Genomic DNA, 22,420 nt, shown 5'->3' with positions numbered 1-22,420 from the left:
AGTATTAACATGCTTTTAATATTGTTGTTGAATGAAAAAGTCTTCATATTTTAATTTACATATCTTCCTTATAACTGAGGTTGGGATTTGCAGTTTTTTTACTACCAAATTTCTGTTCATGTTCTTTGCTTTTTTAAGTTACCATTTTCTAATATGTTCTTTACTTTTTAGTTTGCAGAACTCTTCATATTTAAGAACCTTTTGGCTACTATAACTTTGATAAGTATTTTCTTCCAGTTTATTATTTGTATTTTGGCTTGTTTGTTGCTGCCTTTTGTTTGAAAATTTTAACTTTCTTATAGAAAAATATGTATTTTATTTCTTTTTGGCTTCTGATTTTTAAGTTATGTTTCAGAAGATCTTCTGTACCATCAAGCTTACAAAAATATCTTCAATTTTTTGAAAATCTTTATTGTCTTATGTACATTTAGACCACTAAGTTACTTGAAATTTATTTTGAATATAATGTAAAGAGGGTCTCTAACTTTATGTATTAACAAATAGATAATCATATGTATCTAAAACATTTATTATCTTTTGCACTCTAAAGTAGAATGTTGTTTATCGTATACTGAGTTCTAATACACACGCGAATCTATTTTTAATCTTTGTTTCACTGATATTTTTTACCATACTAGTTTAGTTAAGATAGCATTTAAGTAAGATTTAATATCTGAATAGATAAAACCTTCTTATTAGCCAACTTTTACAGAATATCTCTGCAGTAACCAGACAGTTATTCTTCTAATGAATTTTAGAATGATTTTCTCCAACATTTTTTGCAATTCTAATTAAAATTGTATTAACTTTATATATTAAATTGGGATGACAGGCATTTTAATTATATTAAGTAATCCTATATAAGAACATGATATATGTTGACATCTTTTGTGTCTTTCAATAAAGTTGTGTCATTTATTTAGAAGAACTAAATTTCCCAAATTGTATCAAAGTGGTTTAGTCTAAATTACAACCCCCATTAGCATCTGTTAATATATAAAGCTGCACTTGGCTATTGTGTCTAACATTTCATCCAGGAAAGCCAGATTCCAACAACACTTCTCTATGGTAACAGTTCTGGTCAGAGCCTGAGGCCAAATGTCAATAGTATTACGCATTCTGAATTGAAGCATCAATATGAAGAAATTTGTTTGTTGTCCTCTGTGTTAAATAAATTTGCTAGCATCCCCCATGTACTCAAATATACACAAATGCAGTGCTATCATGGTATGATGAGTGTATGTATCTGTGTTCTTGTGAGACACAACGGAAAATTTATCTACAATTATAGAATACATTTAATTTAAAAGTGCTTCTCAGTGGTCATTCATTCACAACTAAACATGGATCTAATCTGCCTGAGACAGAATAACATTTAATATTGCACATATATAAATATGGTGGTGATTTTTAAAATAATAAATTAATAGAGATGAATGAGGATTATTTTGCCAATCAATGGAATATTTTACTATCTAATTTTTCTTATTTATCTACTTCCTGATGTATGATTTGTTTTGACAGAATTCATTTCCCCCTTAGAAGGAATGACTTTAGTCCCTCTGCAGACATTTTGAGAAACCTGAATTTATGTCACCCGAGAGACCTGAAAATACATTAGGAAAGCCTAAAACAAAACTTGGAAAAAGGTATTTGCAGAAAGGACAGAATTTCAAGGGGAGTAGGTTCATGAAACTTAAGCGAGTATGGAGAGGGTTACAATAGGAATAGAGACAACAGAGCACTTACAAATGTCTTAGATGATTTTATCTCTGCTAACAAGCAGTACTATTTTTTCTGCACATTTAAAGGAAGATGATGGCTATATAGACAACATGCAATGAAGAGTCAATGCAATTATTCATTTCATTTGGGCTTCAGGAATGTGCTGCAGAGGGAAAAAGTTGCTTTGGGGGCCTGCATTTATGCAAATCTCTAGTCTCTGCCGATTGAATTCTGAGGAAAAAAGTTACACAGTTTTCTACTTGGTCTGTGTTTTAATTGTTACTCTAGCAGTAATTAGATACAAAAACAGTTTTGCTGCCGTTTACCTTGAGGTTGTTTAACAAAGGTTGTCGTGTTTAAAATATTTTATATAAGTAAAATGTGCGTCAGATACATTTCCCACCCTGTAACTAGCTCCTGGTTCTTGGGTTGCTTGGCCTACTTTCTAATGCTGAGGAAGAGCTTCATCACTGTAATCCTGCATTTCATTTTATAAATGCCTTAACTTTGTATGTCTACTTTTCAATAACTGTCTCATATTTGATCTTCCCATCAACCCCCTGAAATTAATGGGGACAGTTTAATTATCATCCACTTTTAAATGCAGAAACAAAGACATGGTAAGATCCAGAATCTTAGAACAGAGTATATATACATATTTTGTTACCTCAGGATTTAACAAATTCTCGGGTTATCTTAATTTAACAAAAACAGTGGGATAGCCAAAAGGGTATGAGTGTTGATACCTTAATCTTGGCTTTATTATATTACCAAACTCCATAAACTTCAATTTTATGTTTGTAAAGTGGCCATAATAATTCTTAACATGCAAGAGTTTAGTGAGGATATGAAATAATATAAATGAAGCACTTAGCAATCTATATGTTGATGCTAAGTTACTAGTGTTTTTAAATATATCTCTATCCTATATATTATATAGAACATCCTCTGATATATAGAATAGAGATAGTATATAGATATATAGGTACAGTATACCTTTATTACATAGTTTTATAATTGATTTTTCTCTTTTCCGCTGAAATCTTCTGTGAGTTTCTTGAGAGTAGAAAACTATATTCTGTCTGTGTATTTATTTAATCTCTCTGTTATCTTGTGCTTTAAATATTTATATTAATGAATTCAAAATGGGTCAAAATCTTAATACAAGAAGATAAGTAAACAAAGTTATTAGTTTTTTGGCATTTTGCAATTGTGCACCAAAATGGCTTGTTTTTGTTTCCCTGGATAGATTCTGTTACACAAATTTTAAGTTGGTAATAACTGTTACTTAGGTCTAAAATAAGAAAATGTTAGGGGTTGCAAATTGAATTTTACATTTTGCTTTCCCATTTCACTTTACTCTGACAATAATAATCCACATTAAAACTGTAAGAAAAAGCCTAAGGACATACATAAATCTGAGAGCTCCAGTTTTACTGTTTTTTATTTTTAACTCATTCTAAGATTTTTAAGGACTAATACAAATAAAGCATCCTTCTTGTTTTTAGAATCTTCCAGGCTTATATTAAGCCTTCAGATTTACTGATAAGTGAGAGAAAAAAATTCCTAACTTTTCATTTTTTTAGTATCGACGTTGTTTAGCTCTGCTTCTTGGTTTTCTTTAAATTTGATACCTATGTGTTTAATGACAATTATATAACTCTAAGAGCACTACGTTCATTATTAAGTGGAATCAATCCTTGCGAGTCTTATAAGTTGGGCGAGAGATTTTTCCCTTGGAGGATATGTCATTAAGGTTTTATATTCTCAGATGCAATGAATGTTGCTAATACTTGCATTTGGGGAAAAATAAGTAATAAGGTAAATGGTATGCATTGCACCTGGTTCTTATGGATGGATTAAAGTATTGGTTGGAAAAATAGCTTTTAAGTTTCAACTTGTTCAGGTACATATCAAGTTTTCCTCCAAGGTAGTGAATATTAATAATGAGGAGGAAGAAAAGAGAATTACAACAATGATGACAATGACATAAGCAATACTTCTGAAAACATTATTAAAGATATTTTCAATTCTTATTTTACAGACAAAGAAAATGTGGCTCAAAGCAGTTGAGTAACTTATCTATAACTAGTACACAGTATAGCTTGCATACAAACCCTAGTCTTTGCTTTTGTGACAAAGCATCCTCCTTATGTTTTATAGTTCCTAGTTTATGTTTGTAGGTAATCCAGAGTAACATACATATATATAATTCCTTTACCATTTTAAAATAGTTTATTTGTATTTGTGGTTATATTCTTTTCCTTAGTCCCAACGTATATATTATTTTTGTCTTCATTAGATCTGAGAAGTTCATCTATTTCATTGTCTATTTTAAGAACCAAGTGTTCTATTTCTTACTAGTTTTTGTGCTGTAATTATTTTCTGATTTTCTTTTTACTGTTTAATTCTTTCTATTTTATTTTTATTTTGATTGCATTTTTTTCTAATATCTTGATATATAGACTCACCTTATTTTTATTCTTTCAGAAATAACCATAGTGCTTTAAGTCTAGTAATTACTCTCTGAATATGTTTGAAAGTGTCCCATAAATGTAACATATTACATTCTTATTTTATGACTAAGTGGTCGATTTTATTTCCTTTTTATGCAATTTTTGAAAGGCTAGGATGTATTTAGTTTTATTCCAACACATTAGTTTTAGGCTAGTTTTAGTTTCTAGCTTTAAATCACTGTGGTCAGAGAATTTTGCCCTTAATATATACCTACTTTTTGTGACATAATAAATGATAAAATTTTGTATAGTTCCATGATGTGTTAAAAAGAAGGCATATTTTCTTTTTGTGAAGAGAAAAAGACTGAGCAGTTGTGGCTGCAATACCCACCTAGAGCAGCAGTCGGGTTCTCCACCTAGAACCCAGGAGTATGAGACTCAGAATCAGATCTCTTCTCCCTCCCCACTCCTATGAGATTTTTTTGGATCTTCAGCTACATTTTTGGCTTTCTGAGAAACCCTATCATCAAACACAATGGCCAGCAACGTTACCAACAAGACAGATCCTCGTTCCATGAACACCCGTGTATTCACTGGGAATCTCAACACTCTTGTGGTCAAGAAATCTGATGTGGAGGCAATCTTTCCGAAGTATGGCAAAATTGTGGGCTGCTCTGTTCATACGGGCTTTGCTTCATTCAATATGTTAATGAGAGAAATGCCCAGGCTGCAGGAGAGGATGGCAGAATGATTGCTGGTCAGGTTTTAGATATTAACCTGACTGCAGCACCAAAACTGAACGGAGGAAAAGCAGGCGTGAAACAATCTGCAGCGATGTACCGCTCTTCTTTTGACCTGGACTATGATTTTCAGCGGGATTATTGTAATAGGAGGTACAGTTACCCAGCATGTGTACCTCCTCCTCCTCTTATTGCTGGAGGTGTAGTGCCCTCGAAACATCCGTGTGTATCAGGAAACACCTCAAGAAGGGAAAAAAGTGGCTTCAATTTTAAGAGTAGACAGCGGGTATCTTCCAAGTCTGGAAAGTTGAAAGGAGATGACCTTCAGGCTGTTAAGAAGGAATTGACCCAGATAAAACAAAAAATGGATTATCTCCTGGAAAACCTGGAAAAAATTGAAAAGGAACTGAGCAAACAAGCAGTAGAGATGAAAAATAAGTCAGAAGAGGAGCAGAGCAGCAGCTCCTTGAAGAAAGATGAAACTAATTTGAAGTTGGAGTCTGAGGGGGGTGCAAATAACCCTGCTGAGGAGGGGGACCCACTGGATGATGATGATAATGAAGACTGGGGGGATGACCAGCTGGAGTTGATCAAGGATGAAGAAAAAGAGGCCGAGGAAGGAGAGGATGACGGAGACAGCGCCAATGGTGAGGATGACTCTGAAGCACATAGTGAGGTTTAGAAATTTTATCCCATTATTTCTTTACCTAGGCACTTGTCTGAGATCAAATTTTTCACCAGATCCTCTTGAGAGCTGACAGCGTGCTGGCAGCCCTCCCTCGCTCTTGGTGCCTCCTCCGCCTTGGCGTCCCCTCTGGCCTCGCTTGAGGAGCCTTCAGCCCGCTGCTGCACTGTGGGAGCCCCTGTCTGGGCTGCCCGAGGCAGAGCCGGCTGCCTCTGCTTGCTGGGAGGTGTGGAGGCAGAGGCGTGGGCGGGAACTGGGGCTGCCGGCTGCACTAGCTGGCCAGCGTGAGTGAGTTCGGGTGGGCGTGGACTTGGCGGGCCCTGCACTCAGAGCAGCGGTGGGCACCGCTGGCCCCGGGAAGTGAGGGGCTTAGCACCTGGGCAAGCAGCTGCCTAGGGTGCACCGGGTCCCCCAGCACTACTGGCCCGCCCGCACCACACTCAAATTCTCACTGGGCCTCAGCTGCCTCCCCATGGGGCTGGCCTCAGGACCTGCAGCCAGCGATGCCTGAGGCTCCTGAGTCAGGTGGGGACTTGGAGAACTTTTGTATCTAGCTGGAGGATTGTATACGCACCAATCAGCACTCTGTGTCTAGCTCCGGGTTTATGGATGCACCAATCAGCACTGTGTATCTAGCTAATCTGGTGGGGACTCCTACAGCGTTTATGTCTAGCTGGAGGATTATAAATATGCCAATCAGCACTTTGTGTCTAGCTGGAGGATTGTGAAGGTACCAATGAGCACCCTGTGTCTAGCTCAAGGTTTGTGAAAGTACCAATCAGTGCTCTGTGTCTAGCTAATCTAGTGGAGACTTGCAGAACTTTTGTGTCTAGCGGCACTCTGTGTCTAGCACAGGGATTGTACACGCACCAATCAGCACCCTGTCAAAACGGACCAATCAGCAATGTGTAAAATGGATCAATTAGCAGGATGTGGGTGGGGTGAGATAAGGGAATAAAAGCAGGCTGCCTGAACCAGTGGTGGCAACCCGCTTGGGTCCCCTTCCACGCTGTGGAAATCTTGTTCTTTCACTCCTTGCACTAAATCTTGCTGCTGCTCACTCTTTGGGTCCATGCCCACTGTATGAGCTGTAACCCTCATGGCAAAGGTCTGCAGCTTCAATCCTGAAGCCAGCGAGATCACAAACCCACTGGGAGGTATGAACAACTCCAGACTCACCGCCTTAAGAGCTGTAACATTCACCGTGAAGGTCTGCAGCTTTACTCCTGAAGTCAGCAAGACCAAGAACTCACCAGAAGGAAGAAACTCCAGACATGTCTGAACAGCTGAAGGAGCAAACTCCACACACACCATCTTTAAGAAGTGTAACACTCACCACGAGGGTTCGCGGCTTCATTCTTGAAGTCACCAAGACCAAGAACCCACCAATTCCGGACACACACTCTCCTAGTATCTTCAGCACATGCTCACTGTTCTCCTCATCCTTGTCCTTCCCATGTTCATTAATTCTTATTGCCCTGCGCCTAGTCCCATTTTCACTTCCTTTGATTCTCCTACTAGTTTTGTTAAGAATGCAATTTTTGCTTTTAATTTTGATACATCTTTATGACTTAACAATAAAAAGGATGTATAGTTTTCATCAACTGTCTCCAGAATAATCTCTTGTTATGCAGGGAGTACAGTTCTTTCCATTCATACGTAAGTTCAATAGCTGCTTCCCTAACTGCAAAGGCAATCTCATTTAGTTGAGTAGCTCCTGAAAGCAGCTATGAGTTACAAGTATGTGTGTTACACCCCCACATAAGTGTGATGTGTGGGGAGGTTCAACACAAATGTAACAATGTATTTTTGTGAATGAGAGTTGGCATGTCAAATGCATCCTCTAGAAAAATAGTGTTACAGTCTTAATATTTGTTTTCTAAAGTTGATACTGTGGGTTATTTTTGTGAACAGCTTGATGTTTGGGACCTCTTTTCCTCAAAATAAAAAGTCCTTATTAAACTAGGAATTTGGAGGGAAAAAAAAGGTATATTTTCTATGGAATAAAAGTTTTCATTCATGTTTATTACATCTACCTTATTAATTGTATTATTACAACCTTTACATCTTAATTGTACTTAGGTGGGACATCAGAGCATCAATATTAAAGTCCTTCCCAAAATTGAGATTTTGTGGGACGAGAGAGTGTGAGGTAGAGGTATGAGAAAGGGATATCTCTGTTCTAATCTGGAAGAACTTTCCCATGTGAGATCCATGGCTGCTATGCTGCTTTACTTAGAGGCAAAGATCCCATGAATCCTTGATAGGGATACAGAGTAGAAGTCAACATATGTGTCTTTCCACTAGCTTTCTAACTGATTTTATTTAGTTTTAAAAATCAAAAAAGATGTCAGATAGAGACAGTTAATTCATCCCTACCACAATAGAACTAAAAAGGGGTTTTTTTTCCCCCTTCCAGGTACTTGTAAAATGTTGACTGCAATTATCAGTGATTTTGCATATTTGTTTCTTCTTGTTAGTTTCATGGCTCTTGTAATTGATAAGTGAGGAAGAATCCTAACTAGCTGTCTTCCTACCCTAAAAGACAGCTGATTATGTTCTTTCAATTTTATTATACTTTTGCTCATTAATGTGCTGGTTTATATTCAAGAATATGGAAGTTCCATATTAAATAAGTGAACATGTGTTATTGGTTTCTACATTTGATTTCTATTTGCTTATCCTGTGCCAATCATCATTATAAGAAGTTAAAATTGTGATTAATCATCTGCATCTCTAAAAGGGTATCACACACATTTTCCAGAAACATTTTTATCATTAGTCCATAGGAATGTCAATTTTCCAAGAGAAATAAAGGCCCTGTGTTCCTTATGTGGTTATTATTCTTCACTTTAGGAGATAACTGAGAAAGCCTTGCACTCCAAGGTGTCTTGGACATCTTTTGGTCAGTTTTCGCTAGTGAATAGATGATGGTGATGACCCTAGAAGAGAGAGAAGGAAGGGTAATTGGGGCGAATGTGTTCTTCAAGGGCAAGTGTTTGTTTGCATCCTATATGGTGAGGGTTGAGGTTGTGTATTAACTGATATCTCCAATAGCTTTTCTTCTCCCATTTACTACAATATTGTGGTGACTTGATTAGTTTTCTCAGACTGGAGTAGTAAAATTAATCCCTTATATCTGAAGCAACAACTTCATATAATTATTAAGAGTATAATAATATATTAAGAGTATAATAACATTAAGAGTATAATAATAACATAATAATTAAGAGTAATTCCGGTTAGTGACAGCATAAAGTTGGAAGCCTCTAGAAATGATCCTGCTATGTGCTCTTTGCTAAGAATGCTGGATGACAGAGTTTTAAGGGGAGTGTGCCTAAAAATGAGTCAATTAGTTTAGGATTAGACATTTAAAATTTAACTTTGACAGATAGAAGCTCATCATTAATTTTAATATGAGCAAATTTCAACAAAGTAGTAGGGCAAAAATCAGGTTACAGGAAAAAAGAAATGAAAAAAAAAAAGTGGATAAAGAGAATATGACATACTCCCTGGACAAGTTTTATGAGGAAGGCTAGAGAGAAATTGGTATACACCTGGAGAGAGTTGGAGCAAAACAAAACAAAAAACCAAAACACCCTAAACTAACATTTTTAGACTAGAACATAGTTGACTCTATTTTCAGGCTGAAGGAAAAGATTTAGGAAAGAGGAGGATGTCAAGGATATAAATCAGAGATCAGGAAACTTTTCCAGTAAAGGGCTAGCTAGTAAATATTTTAAGTTTTGAGGACCATAAGATATCTGTAGCAACTACCCAACTACCCAATTCTGCCCTTGTAGCATTGAAGCAGCCACAGAAAATATATAAACAAATGGACATGGCTGTTTTTGATAAGAATTTTGTTTATGATAACATGTAGCAAGCCAGATTTGACCCACAGGTTTGCCAACCTCTGCTATAGATGGGAGAGCAGAACTGAAGAGAGTAGGAAAAAGGCACAGGGTGAGGATGGCTGTGACTGTGGGTTTGCTTTCTAGGTCTGGCTGTGGTATAACTGTGCAGGGAGAACACACCTAATGAACTCAATTTTATTAGGAGACTGAGGGCTATCTAACCTGTCAAAATGAGGAGCTAAAGGCAACTAAGGACTTGGAGGCAGATGGTGATGATTGAGAAGTTTTTTGAGAGAAATGAGAGGGGAAGTTGATTAAAGGACAGTGACTAGCTGAGTGTGGAAACTGACTACTTAGAAGTTGCTCTTAGTGTGTGTGAGTTCCTTTCTCACAGAGCTTCATTCCCTAGGTGTGAGTTGAGAGACCAGATGCAGTATTTATCTGGGATTTGGATTTGGATTTTGCTGAAGAGTTGCACCTGAAGAATTGCACTATAAGAAATCAAAGACATTGGTGAGCAAATAGTTCAAATGAACAGTCATTAGTTTCAAGCTGGCTAAAGAACAAGATGAAAAGGGACCAGTAAACTGAGAAAAAATAAAACAATTAAAGTGGTGGATCGCTCTGTGAGGTTAAAGGATAGGAGTTGAAAAAGGAGTGAAGAACTATTAAGATAGGAGATTGAGGTCAAATAATATAGTAATTTAGTAAATATTCAGGATGCATTATTGATGGATTGCTATCCTGAGTAAAGCTTACTACCTGAGGCTGATAATAACATAGGTGCAAAATTGAAACATACACACAATTTATTTTCTCAACTGTTAGAGTTTTGATTATTAAAACTTCAGTGACAATATTATTATATGAAATTACCCTTAGTTAATTTCAGTAAGAACAACATGGGGATTTGACAATGACATTTTTATCTATAGTTTTTAAAAATCTCTATTTTAACCTTTTTAAATTTTGAAAAATTACTTCATTTGTAATAAAACTAGTTTTCAAAATATTGACTTTTTTTTTTTTGTAGTAGTCATTATGTTGTTTGGGTGCTGCTCCCAATTCATAAATCTAGTTCATTTCATAGAATCAGAGATAACATTGATTTCCATTCTGTAATTTCTATGAGATAAGTTACCATAAAGTATTATAAGAGTTTGTATTTAAGATTATTAAGAGATAAAATCGTGGTACAAAGTTCCATATAACACTTGATTCAAATTGTGGAAACAATTCTTGACACAGAAGATAAATAGCTATGGTTTACTGAGATATACTTTCTCAGTAGCAGGCACTGTATTATGAGATTTGTAGATTTATTTGGGAAAGTTCATAGAAGCTGGAGTTCTAAGTTTTTGCCAATATCTGTAAATCGTGTTCTTTTAATCTTTTTCAAGCATTTGCTCTTTTTGCCCATGAATTTAAGGCATTATCTTATACACATTTTAAGGTGAAGTAATTAATGCACTCAGTTATGAAAAACTGGTAGTTTATTTAAGATTATTTTTTTGAAAACAGACATCTGTCACAGCTAGGAAAGCTAGGTGGCTTGTTTTTTGTTTTGTTATTTAAAAAAAACACAGGTTAATCTACTGAAAGAAATATATTTTCATTAGGTGGTCTCTTATAATTAAAGAATAAAATGTTGGACTAGAGCATAAACTAATGTGTTAAATTTTAGACTACAAACAGTGTGTTTAGAAGTATAAACTTAACTGAAAAGACAGCAAATGAATGTATGTGCAGCATACAATTAAGAATTTTCCAAAGACCAAATGGAACATGTTACAAAGAGAGATACTCAGTTTGAAAAGCCATGTCAATCGCACACAATTTTGGCATCTACTACTTCTGTAAATTTTCAAGTATTCATTTCAGTGCTCTTGGTGACTTAGCTGCCCTTAATGAACGTAAGAGACACCATTATTCTGAGTCAAGAGGGGAGGATTAAAATACAAGTACAGGTATAAATAGTTCTGTAGATAGTATGGAAGTCGAAAACTGTCTGATAACTTCAAGAGACCATAATCTGCTAAGAGATACAGAAGGGTGGTGATAGAAGACTTGGGATAACTCAGCAGTAGTGAAGGCCCCACAGAGCTTGGAGATCATAAATCTGGTGCAATTACCAATTGCTGAAGTAATTTGATTTTCTCCAGAGACATAAGGTGCCCAAGACAGGTACCCTAGACAGGTAGAGAGGATCATTTATAGAACCAATACAGGTTTGGGGTGTACCAAAGGATGTATGTGGAGCTGATGTGTGTTAGGTCAGAGTGGGGCTTTGAAGTATGAATCATTTTACTTACCAGTTATCTTCCTTCTAGAGGGTTAAAACCAAAGAAAAAAAGCAAGTCAATACTGTACTATTTATTGCTGGGTAGAAATAGCTACCTTACCATGGGCAGAGCCAGAAATATGGAGGAGAAAGGGATGAATGTAACCCTCCCTCTATAGTAAAGAGCTGAGGAGAGGGATTGAAGTGAGATATTAAGGGGTGAAGCTATAAAGATGATTTTTCTTTCCATCTGTTTGGTGCACTGGTATAGTTTCTGATGAAAGCAAGTCATCCTTAAGCAATACCTACTCTTTTCTAAATTAAAAACTGCATATATAAGGAAGAATTACAAGGAACTAAAACATATTGAGCACCAAATATGTACTATGTCCTGTGATAAGAACTTTGCATATCTTGTTTCATTTATTCTTTACAACAACCCTCTGGGTAAATGTATTGTTTCACTGCTTTTACATAAGTAGAATTTAAGACTCAGAAAAGTTAAGCAGTTTGCCCAAGGCTACGCAGCTGGATTTGAGTGAAGCCATAATTTAAACCAAGCCTAGCTCTTAAGCTTATAACTTATAGTACCAATCTATTCTTATTGTTGATGTCTTTGTTTGTTTTACCGTAAGAATCTAGATTTCTTGATATTAGAATCCTCTCTTTTGAGGAGAATCTAGATGTTCATATACAAATTAATTTAGTAATGAAGTGCTAACATTACATACAGATGAAGAAACATATTATGTATTCTTACCAAACAAAGTCTTTTAAAGAAAAATCACTCATTCTAATATTTTAAGCCTTTGATAGCATAATAACAGGCACCTTAAAAAAAATAACTTTCCTATAATCCCTAGCTGCTGCTTGCATGAATGTCATCTGCCAATATTTCATATTAGGATAGATTTTTTTCACTAGATTTCTAAAAGAATATTACATGCAATTTGTCAAAACAGCTACAAAGAATATACTTAGTAAATTAACTTTCTTTTTTTTTTAATTTATTTATTATTATTATACTTTAAGTTGTAGGGTACATGTGCATAACGTGCAGGTTTGTTACATATGTATACTTGTGCCATATTGCTGTGCTGCACCCATCAACTCGTCATTTACATCAGGTATAACTCCCAATGCAATCCCTCCTCCCTCCCCCCTCCCCATGATAGGCCCCGGTGTGTGATGTTCCCCTTCCTGAGTCCGAGTGATCTCATTGTTCAGTTCCCACCTATGAATGAGAACATGCGGTGTTTGGTTTTCTGTTCTTGTGATAGTTTGCTAAGAATGATGGATTCCAGCTGCATCCAAGTCCCTACAAAGGACTCAAACTCATCCTTTTTGATGGCTGCATAGTATTCCATGGTGTATATGTGCCACATTTTCTTAATCCAATCTGTCACTGATGGACATTTGGGTTGATTCCAAGTCTTTGCTATTGTGAATAGTGCTGCAATAAACATACGTGTGCATGTGTCTTTATAGCAGCATAATTTATAATCCTTTGGGTATATACCCAGTAATGGGATGGCTGGGTCATATGGTACATCTAGTTCTAGATCCTTGAGGAATCGCCATACTGTTTTCCATAATGGTTGAACTAGTTTACAATCCCACCAACAGTGTAAAAGTGTTCCTATTTCTCCACATCCTCTCCAGCACCTGTTGTTTCCTGACTTTTTAATGATCGCCATTCTAACTGGTGTGAGATGGTATCTCATTGTGGTTTTGATTTGCATTTCTCTGATGGCCAGTGATGATGAGCATTTTTTCATGTGTCTGTTGGCTGTATGAATGTCTTCTTTTGAGAAATGTCTGTTCATATCCTTTGCCCACTTTTTGATGGGGTTGTTTGTTTTTTTCTTGTAAATTTGTTTGAGTTCTTTATAGGTTCTGGATATTAGCCCTTTGTCAGATGAGTAGATTGCAAAAATGTTCTCCCATTCTGTAGGTTGCCTGTTCACTCTGATGGTAGTTTCTTTTGCTGTGCAGAAGCTCTTTAGTTTAATGAGATCCCATTTGTCAATTTTGGCTTTTGCTGCCGTTGCTTTTGGTGTTTTAGACATGAAGTCTTTGCCCATGCCTATGTCCTGAATGGTACTACCTAGGTTTTCCTCTAGGATTTTTATGGTATTAGGTCTAACATTTAAGTCTCTAATCCATCTTGAATTAATTTTCGTATAAGGAGTAAGGAAAGGATCCAGTTTCAGCTTTCTACTTATGGCTAGCCAATTTTCCCAGCACCATTTATTAAATAGGGAATCCTTTCCCCATTTCTTGTTTCTCTCAGGTTTGTCAAAGATCAAATGGCTGTAGATGTGTGGTATTATTTCTGAGGACTCTGTTCTGTTCCATTGGTCTATATCTCTGTTTTGGTACCAGTACCATGCTGTTTTGGTTATTGTAGCCTTGTAGTATAGTTTGAAGTCAGGTAGCGTGATGCCTCCAGCTTTGTCTTTTGACTTAGGATTGTCTTGGAGATGCGGGCTCTTTTTTGGTTCCATATGAACTTTAAAGCAGTTTTTTCCAATTCTGTGAAGAAACTCATTGGTAGCTTGATGGGGATGGCATTGAATCTATAAATTACCTTGGGCAGTATGGCCATTTTCACGATATTGATTCTTCCTATCCATGAGCATGGTATGTTCTTCCATTTGTTTGTGTCCTCTTTTATTTCACTGAGCAGTGGTTTGTAGTTCTCCTTGAAGAGGTCCTTTACATCCCTTATAAGTTGGATTCCTAGGTATTTTATTCTCTTTGAAGCAATTGTGAATGGAAGTTCATTCCTGATTTGGCTCTCTGTTTGTCTGTTACTGGTGTATAAGAATGCTTGTGATTTTTGCACATTAATTTTGTATCCTGAGACTTTGCTGAAGTTGCTTATCAGCTTAAGGAGATTGTGGGCTGAGATGATGGGGTTTTCTAAATATACAATCATGTCATCTGCAAAAAGGGACAATTTGACTTCTTCTTTTCCTAACTGAATACCTTTGATTTCTTTCTCTTGCCTGATTGCCCTAGCCAGAACTTCCAACACTATGTTGAATAGGAGTGGTGAGAGAGGGCATCCCTGTCTTGTGCCAGTTTTCAAAGGGAATTTTTCCAGTTTTTGCCCCTTCAGTATGATATTGGCTGTGGGTTTGTCATAAATAGCTCTTATTGTTTTGAGGTACGTTCCATCAATACCGAATTTATTGAGCGTTTTTAGCATGAAGGGCTGTTGAATTTTGTCAAAAGCCTTTTCTGCATCTATTGAGATAATCATGTGGTTCTTGTCTTTGGTTCTGTTTATATGCTGGATTATGTTTATTGATTTGCGAATGTTGAACCAGCCTTGCATCCCAGGGATGAAGCCCACTTGATCATGGTGGATAAGCTTTTTGATGTGTTGCTGAATCCGGTTTGCCAGTATTTTATTGAGGATTTTTGCATCGATGTTCATCAGGGATATTGGTCTAAAATTCTCTTTTTTGGTTGTGTCTCTGCCAGGCTTTGGTATCAGGATGATGTTGGCCTCATAAAATGAGTTAGGGAGGATTCCCTCTTTTTCTATTGATTGGAATAGTTTCAGAAGGAATGGTACCAACTCCTCCTTGTACCTCTGGTAGAATTCAGCTGTGAATCCATCTGGTCCTGGACTTTTTTTGGTTGGTAGGCTATTAATTGTTGCCTCAATTTCAGAGCCTGCTATTGGTCTATTCAGGGATTCAACTTCTTCCTGATTTAGTCTTGGAAGAGTGTAAGTGTCCAGGAAATTATCCATTTCTTCTAGATTTTCCAGTTTCTTTGCATAGAGGTGTTTATAGTATTCTCTGATGGTAGTTTGTATTTCTGTGGGGTTGGTGGTGATATCCCCTTTATCATTTTTAATTGCGTCTATTTGATTCTTCTCTCTTTTCTTCTTTATTAGTCTGGCTAGTGGTCTGTCAATTTTGTTGATCTTTTCAAAAAACCAACTCCTGGATTCATTGATTTTTGGAGGGTTTTTTGTGTCTCTATCTCCTTCAGTTCTGCTCTGATCTTAGTTATTTCTTGCCTTCTGCTAGCTTTCGAATGTGTTTGCTCTTGCTTCTCTAGTTCTTTTAATTGTGATGTTAGAGTGTCAATTTTAGATCTTTCCTGCTTTCTCTTGTGGGCATTTAGTGCTATAAATTTCCCTCTACACACTGCTTTAAATGTGTCCCAGAGATTCTGGTATGTTGTATCTTTGTTCTCATTGGTTTCAAAGAACATCTTTATTTCTGCCTTCATTTCGTTATGTACCCAGTAGTCATTCAGGAGCATGTTGTTCAGTTTCCATGTATTTGAGCGGTTTTGATTGAGTTTCTTAGTCCTGAGTTCTAGTTTGATTGCACTGTGGTCTGAGAGACAGTTTGTTATAATTTCTGTTCTTGTACATTTGCTGAGGAGTGCTTTACTTCCAATTACGTGGTCAATTTTGGAGTAAGTATGATGTGGTGCTGAGAAGAATGTATATTCTCTTGATTTGGGGTGGAGAGTTCTATAGATGTCTATTAGGTCTGCTTGCTGCAGAGATGAGTTCAATTCCTGGATATCCTTGTTAACTTTCTGTCTCGTTGATCTGTCTAATGCTGACAGTGGAGTGTTGAAGTCTCCCATTATTATTGTATGGGAATCTAAGTCTCTTTGTAAGTCTCTAAGGACTTGCTTTATGAATCTGGGTGCTCCTGTATTGGGTGCATATATATTTAGGATAGTTAGCTCTTCCTGTTGAATTGATCCCTTTACCATTATGTAATGGCCTTCTTTGTCTCTTTTGATCTTTGATGGTTTAAAGTCTGTTTTATCAGAGACTAGTATTGCAACCCCTGCTTTTTTTTGTTCTCCATTTGCTTGGTAAATCTTCCTCCATCCCTTTATTTTGAGCCTATGTATGTCTCTGCATGTGAGATGGGTCTCCTGAATACAGCAGACTGATGGGTCTTGACTCTTTATCCAGTTTGCCAGTCTGTGTCTTTTAATTGGAGCATTTAGTCCATTTACATTTAAGGTTAAGATTGTTATGTGTGAACTTGATCCTGCCATTATGATATTCACTGGTTATTTTGCTCGTTAGTTGATGCAGTTTCTTCCTAGCCTCAATGGTCTTTACATTTTGGCATGTTTTTGCAATGGCTGGTACCGGTTGTTCCTTTCCATGTTTAGTGCTTCCTTCAGGGTCTCTTGTAAGGCAGGCCTAGTGGTGACAAAATCTCTAAGCATTTGCTTATCTGTAAAGGATTTTATTTCTCCTTCACTTATGAAACTTAGTTTGGCTGGATATGAAATTCTGGGTTTAAAATTCTTTTCTTTAAGAATGTTGAATATTGGCCCCCACTCTCTTCTGGCTTGGAGAGTTTCTGCGGAGAGATCTGCTGTTAGTCTGATGGTCTTCCCTTTGTGGGTAACCCGACCTTTCTCTCTGGCTGCCCTTAAGATTTTTTCCTTCATTTCAACTTTGGTGAATCTGGCAATTATGTGTCTTGGAGTTGCTCTTCTCGAGGAGTATCTTTGTGGCGTTCTCTGTATTTCCTGAATTTGAATGTTGGCCTGCCCTACTAGGTTGGGGAAGTTCTCCTGGGTGATATCCTGAAGAGTGTTTTCCAACTTGGTTCCATTTTCCCCCTCACTTTCAGGCACCCCAATCAGACGTAGATTTGGTCTTTTTACATAATCCCATACTTCTTGCAGGCTTTGTTCATTTCTTTTTCTTCTTTTTTCTTTTGGTTTCTCTTCTCGCTTCATTTCATTCATTTGATCCTCAATCGCTGATACTCTTTCTTCCAGTTGATCGAGTCGGTTACTGAAGCTTGTGCATTTGTCACGTATTTCTCGTGTCATGGTTTTCATCTCTTTCATTTCGTTTAGGACCTTCTCTGCATTAATTACTCTAGCCATCAATTCTTCCACTTTTTTTTCAAGATTTTTAGTTTCTTTGCGCTGGGTACGTAATTCCTCCTTTAGCTCTGAGAAATTTGATGGACTGAAGCCTTCTTCTCTCATCTCGTCAAAGTCATTCTCTGTCCAGCTTTGATCTGTTGCTGGCGATGAGCTGCGCTCCTTTGCCGGGGGAGATGCGCTCTTATTTTTTGAATTTCCAGCTTTTCTGCCCTGCTTTTTCCCCATCTTTTTGGTTTTTATCTGCCTCTGGTCTTTGATGATGGTTATGTACTGATGGGGTTTTGGTGTAGGTGTCCTTCCTGTTTGATAGTTTTCCTTCTAACAGTCAGGACCCTCAGCTGTAGGTCTGTTGGAGATTGCTTGAGGTCCACTCCAGACCCTGTTTGCCTGGGTATCAGCAGCAGAGGCTGCAGAAGATAGAATATTTCTGAACAGCGAGTGTACCTGTCTGATTCTTGCTTTGGAAGCTTCCTCTCAGGGGTGTACTCCTCCCTGTGAGGTGTGGGGTGTCAGACTGCCCCTAGTGGGGGATGTCTCCCAGTTAGGCTACTCATGGGTCAGGGACCCACTTGAGCAGACAGTCTGTCCCTTCTCAGATCTCATACTCTGCGTTGGGAGATCCACTGCTCTCTTCAAAGCTGTCAGACAGAGTCGTTTGCGTCTGCAGAGGTGTCTGCTGCGTTTGTTTAGTTTACTGTGCCCTGTCCCCAGAGGTGGAGTCTACAGAGACAGGCAGGTTTCCTTGAGCTGCTGTGAGCTCCACCCAGTTCGAGCTTCCCAGCAGCTTTGTTTACCTACTTAAGCCTCAGCAATGGCGGGCGCCCCTCCCCCAGCCTCGCTGCTGCCTTGCTGGTAGATCACAGACTGCTGCACTAGCAATGAGGGAGGCTCCGTGGGTGTGGGACCCTCCCGGCCAGGTGTGGGATATGATCTCCTGGTGTGCCTGTTTGCTTAAAGCGCAGTATTGGGGTGGGAGTTACCCGATTTTCCAGGTGTTGTGTGTCTCAGTTCGCCTGGCTAGGAAAAGGGACTCCCTTCCCCCTTGCGCTTCCCAGGTGAGGCAATGCCTCGCCCTGCTTCAGCTCTCGCTGGTCGGGCTGCAGCAGCTGACCAGCACCGATCGTCCGGCACTCCCCAGTGAGATGAACCCAGTACCTCAGTTGAAAATGCAGAAATCACCGGTCTTCTGTGTCGCTCACGCTGGGAGTTGGAGACTGGAGCTGCTCCTATTCGGCCATCTTGCTCCGCCCCTCCAGTAAATTAACTTTCAAAAATTTTATCTTCTCTTATGGGCATTTCTTTCCTTCTGTATTTGAAGATTTTGATTTCATGAGCTAGATGTTTACTTGTGCCTGTTATTTATTATTTAGAACAATTGCACTCATACTTTTCAAATCATCAGGGAACAGGAGCTGATAATTTGTTTTCTCCTGTTTTTATCATATGCTCTGATTTAGGACATTAGTAACAATGAGGACACTTAGGGTTTTGAATGTACTTTTTAGCCAAGAATCACAAAATGATTATTTATCTTTCTAGTTGGGGCATCTTTGCTCTATGTTTGTATGGTTTCTCCATGAAATTCTTCCACCATGGCTACTTCAGAGCAACCAGAAGTCTTAATGTTATCTGAGGGTCCAAATATACATAGTTCAAGAAAGAGGGAGTCAGAGAGAAGCTACATCTCCTTTTGAGACTATCTTGAAAGAAATATAACACAACTTCTGCCAAACTCTATTAATTGAGGCAAGTCGTCACAAAGGCTACTGCAAGTGCTACAAAAGGTTCAAGGGAAGGATTCATACACTCTACATCTCAACAGGGATGACAAACTTTAGCAAGAGCATGTGGAACAAAAAATATTGCAACTATTTTTGGAAAATACAATTTGATATAAAATACTATCTCTGAAGGCAGGTACATGACATTAAATTTTTCCCCACTGAAAATGAGAAGATATTTAATATTGGTAAAAGACCTTCTATGAACTTGTCACTTTATATGTATTACCTTATGTATTGCTTACAACAATTCTCTTAATTTTACAAATGATGACACAGGCTCTAAGGGTGATAAAATTTGTCTAAAAGCCACCTAATATCTAAGTGTCAGTGCTGGAACTGAAACTAATTTTTTTATACTCCAAAATCCATTCATTTTCTTAAAATCACTTTAGCAAAATAGTCGGGAAAAAATACTCATTTGATATTTTAGTAACTGGAGTCCTATATTAATTAGAATATCCTTCTTTCTATGGTCTTTTAATATTTTATATCCATAACAATAAACCCAAAAGCAATGATTAATCTATTTGTTTAATCAGCAAATCATTTTTTAAATTTATTTGTATTACCACTATAATGGTAAATGCAATTCATTGCTTTGTCTAATAATTATATTTGTAATTATAATGCCTATCACATTGTGTGTTTTTGTTTTTGTTTTTGTTTTGAGACAGTGTTTTGCTTTTGTTGCCTAGGCTGTAGTGCAATGGTGCGATCTCAGCTCACTGCAACCTCTGCCTCCCAGGTTCAAGTGATTCTCCTGCCTCAGCCTCCCACATAGCTGGGACTACAGGCTTGTGCCACCACACCTGGCTAATTTTGTATTTTTAATAGAGATGGAGTTTCTCTGTGTTGGTCAAGCTGGTCTCAAACTCCCAACCTCAGGTGATCACCTGCCTTGGCCTCCTAAAGTGCTGGGATTACAGGCGTGAGCCACCACGCCTGGCCCACAATGTATTTTAATGATCTGTTTATATACCTAACTTGTTGACCAGGTTATGCTTTCCTTGAAATCAGGGAAAACAAGTAATTCATATGTGCCTCTAGAACCTAAAATAGTAAAAAGGATACTCAATAGTAAATGTTTGCTGAAGGAATAAATTATACTATTGGTAATATATGATGTATTCTTTTGTTTGCCAGCTTATTGATTACCCAGAAAACTCCACTCCCTGTCTATAGTAGAATAAAACTGTATAAATGGAGGAGTCTTATAAGGGACTGGAATTCTCTTACCTATCTTTGCATAATGTAAAATAAACTTGAACTGCATTAAGTGAAATCTGTTTGAAAACCATGAAGTGAAAAATTTCTCATATAGGAAATCATTAAGAATAATTTAACTCAAATGCATTATTTTATATTTGGAGAAACTGAGGCCTGGAGAGAATATATAAATAGTGTAATTTAAGGTCGTACAGTCAGTCGAAGTCAAAGAAAGTATTCTTATCTATATTTACTTACTCTTTCGTTCTTTTCAATGCACTCTTGACTAAGTGTTAAATAGGTTGCTGGAAGCAGTCAAATATTTTTGTCAGTTTTGGAAGATTGTTTCTTATTTGCATTATATTTCTATATAGTGCCAATGACTTAGATAGATTACATCATTCTCCACTCTAATTATTTGATGATGTTATCAACTAGCTTTCCATGGAGAAAATGAGGAAAATTGGTCTCGTTTTTATTGTATGTTTTTCTCAGAGGCAGGTGTGTTCTTATGGAAAAAGCACTAAATAGTCCCAATTCTGACAGTTACTGTCTTTGTATCCTCTAGCAAAGCATTTTATTTTGAAGTCTATTGATTTCAGAATGAAGTAGTTTTTGTGGTTCTCAACTCAAGGGTGTTACAATGCTCAAGGCTTGTTTGTAAGTGTTGGTGAGAATTTTTTGTTTGTCACACGACTGAGGGCATATTGGCAGTTAGTGAAAAACTTCCAGGGAAAAATGAATAGTCTTCAAATGGGTGGGACAGATTTATACAATGAATCTCTCTCTTGTCTGAAATTCCACCAGTGCCCCTGCTGTGGGGAAGTAAAATCTTTTTGTAATTCTAAAACTAAGTTTTCTAATTCTAAAATTTCTTTATCAGGCAAACTGCTTGAGAAAATATCTCTTATTCTCAATATGTCACTTGTCAATAAAAGGTGAGTGGATGGTTTTTGTTTTGCTGTGGAAACCAGAAGCGATTAGCATCCTTTTTTTTTCTTTCAGTGTGACTTTAAATTATTTTGTAAGTTTGGACTTTAAGGAAGCCCATAAGTGAAACACCAAGCAAAACAGATCTCTAGGTCAAGTTCTAGGATGAATTCTGGAGCATCCACTTGAGTCAGTGTTAGATCTTCAGAGAATTCATCATACATGTAACCTAAATCACTGTCCCTTTGGATAATGCAGGTGGAAGAGAAAGAGTAATAATATTAGAAGAAAAGGTACAGTGTAGAGCTATCTTTACCAGCCTACTAGAATGTTTTATAGAGAGAACCATCCAAGGACATGTGTATCTTCTAATCATACATAAATTGGGTTGGGACTAGTGCTTAATAGAATTGGGTCTGAACTCTGAGAACATCTTTCAGGAGGCTGAACAAACTGTGCTATTTATGGTCTTTAGGTGGTAAGGATGCTGACACATCCTTTTATTACTAGAACTTAAAATATATCATCAGAGTGCCTTATCTTATTGGATGTAGACTGGAAAGAATGTTTTTACAATTTCCTTTAAAGAGGGAAAGACATTATCTTGTGTCAATCAAAGGCATAGGATGATTTTGCTAGTTGCTATTATAGTATAGAAAGCGGAGTATAAATTTCATTTTACTGATAATCACATTTCTAAGCATTCACATATTTCAGATGGCATTGATCTTTGTACTATATGTTTTGACTCTGTTCCACCAAAGGTTGAATTTTTTTACTATAGGTACTCTAGCTTGTACTTACTGCCTACACTCCTGAAAACAATGGTTAGGCTCATAGTCTGAATACTTT

The 22,420-nt window shown here is 37.2% G+C and overlaps 1 protein-coding gene and 1 pseudogene across 14 annotated transcripts in view; both read left to right on the top strand.

Moving 5' to 3' along the window:
• Positions 1 to 22,420, top strand: part of DLG2 (discs large MAGUK scaffold protein 2) — a 2,233,585-nt gene that overhangs the window by 652,695 nt on the left and 1,558,470 nt on the right. The window lies entirely within an intron of this gene.
• On the top strand, positions 4,568 to 5,704 carry LOC141408501 (heterogeneous nuclear ribonucleoproteins C1/C2 pseudogene; annotated as a pseudogene).

Source organism: Macaca fascicularis, chromosome 14 (assembly GCF_037993035.2).
Source record: "Macaca fascicularis isolate 582-1 chromosome 14, T2T-MFA8v1.1".
Classification (NCBI taxonomy): Eukaryota; Metazoa; Chordata; class Mammalia; order Primates; family Cercopithecidae; genus Macaca; species Macaca fascicularis.
This window is presented reverse-complemented; position numbering and strand designations above follow the sequence as displayed.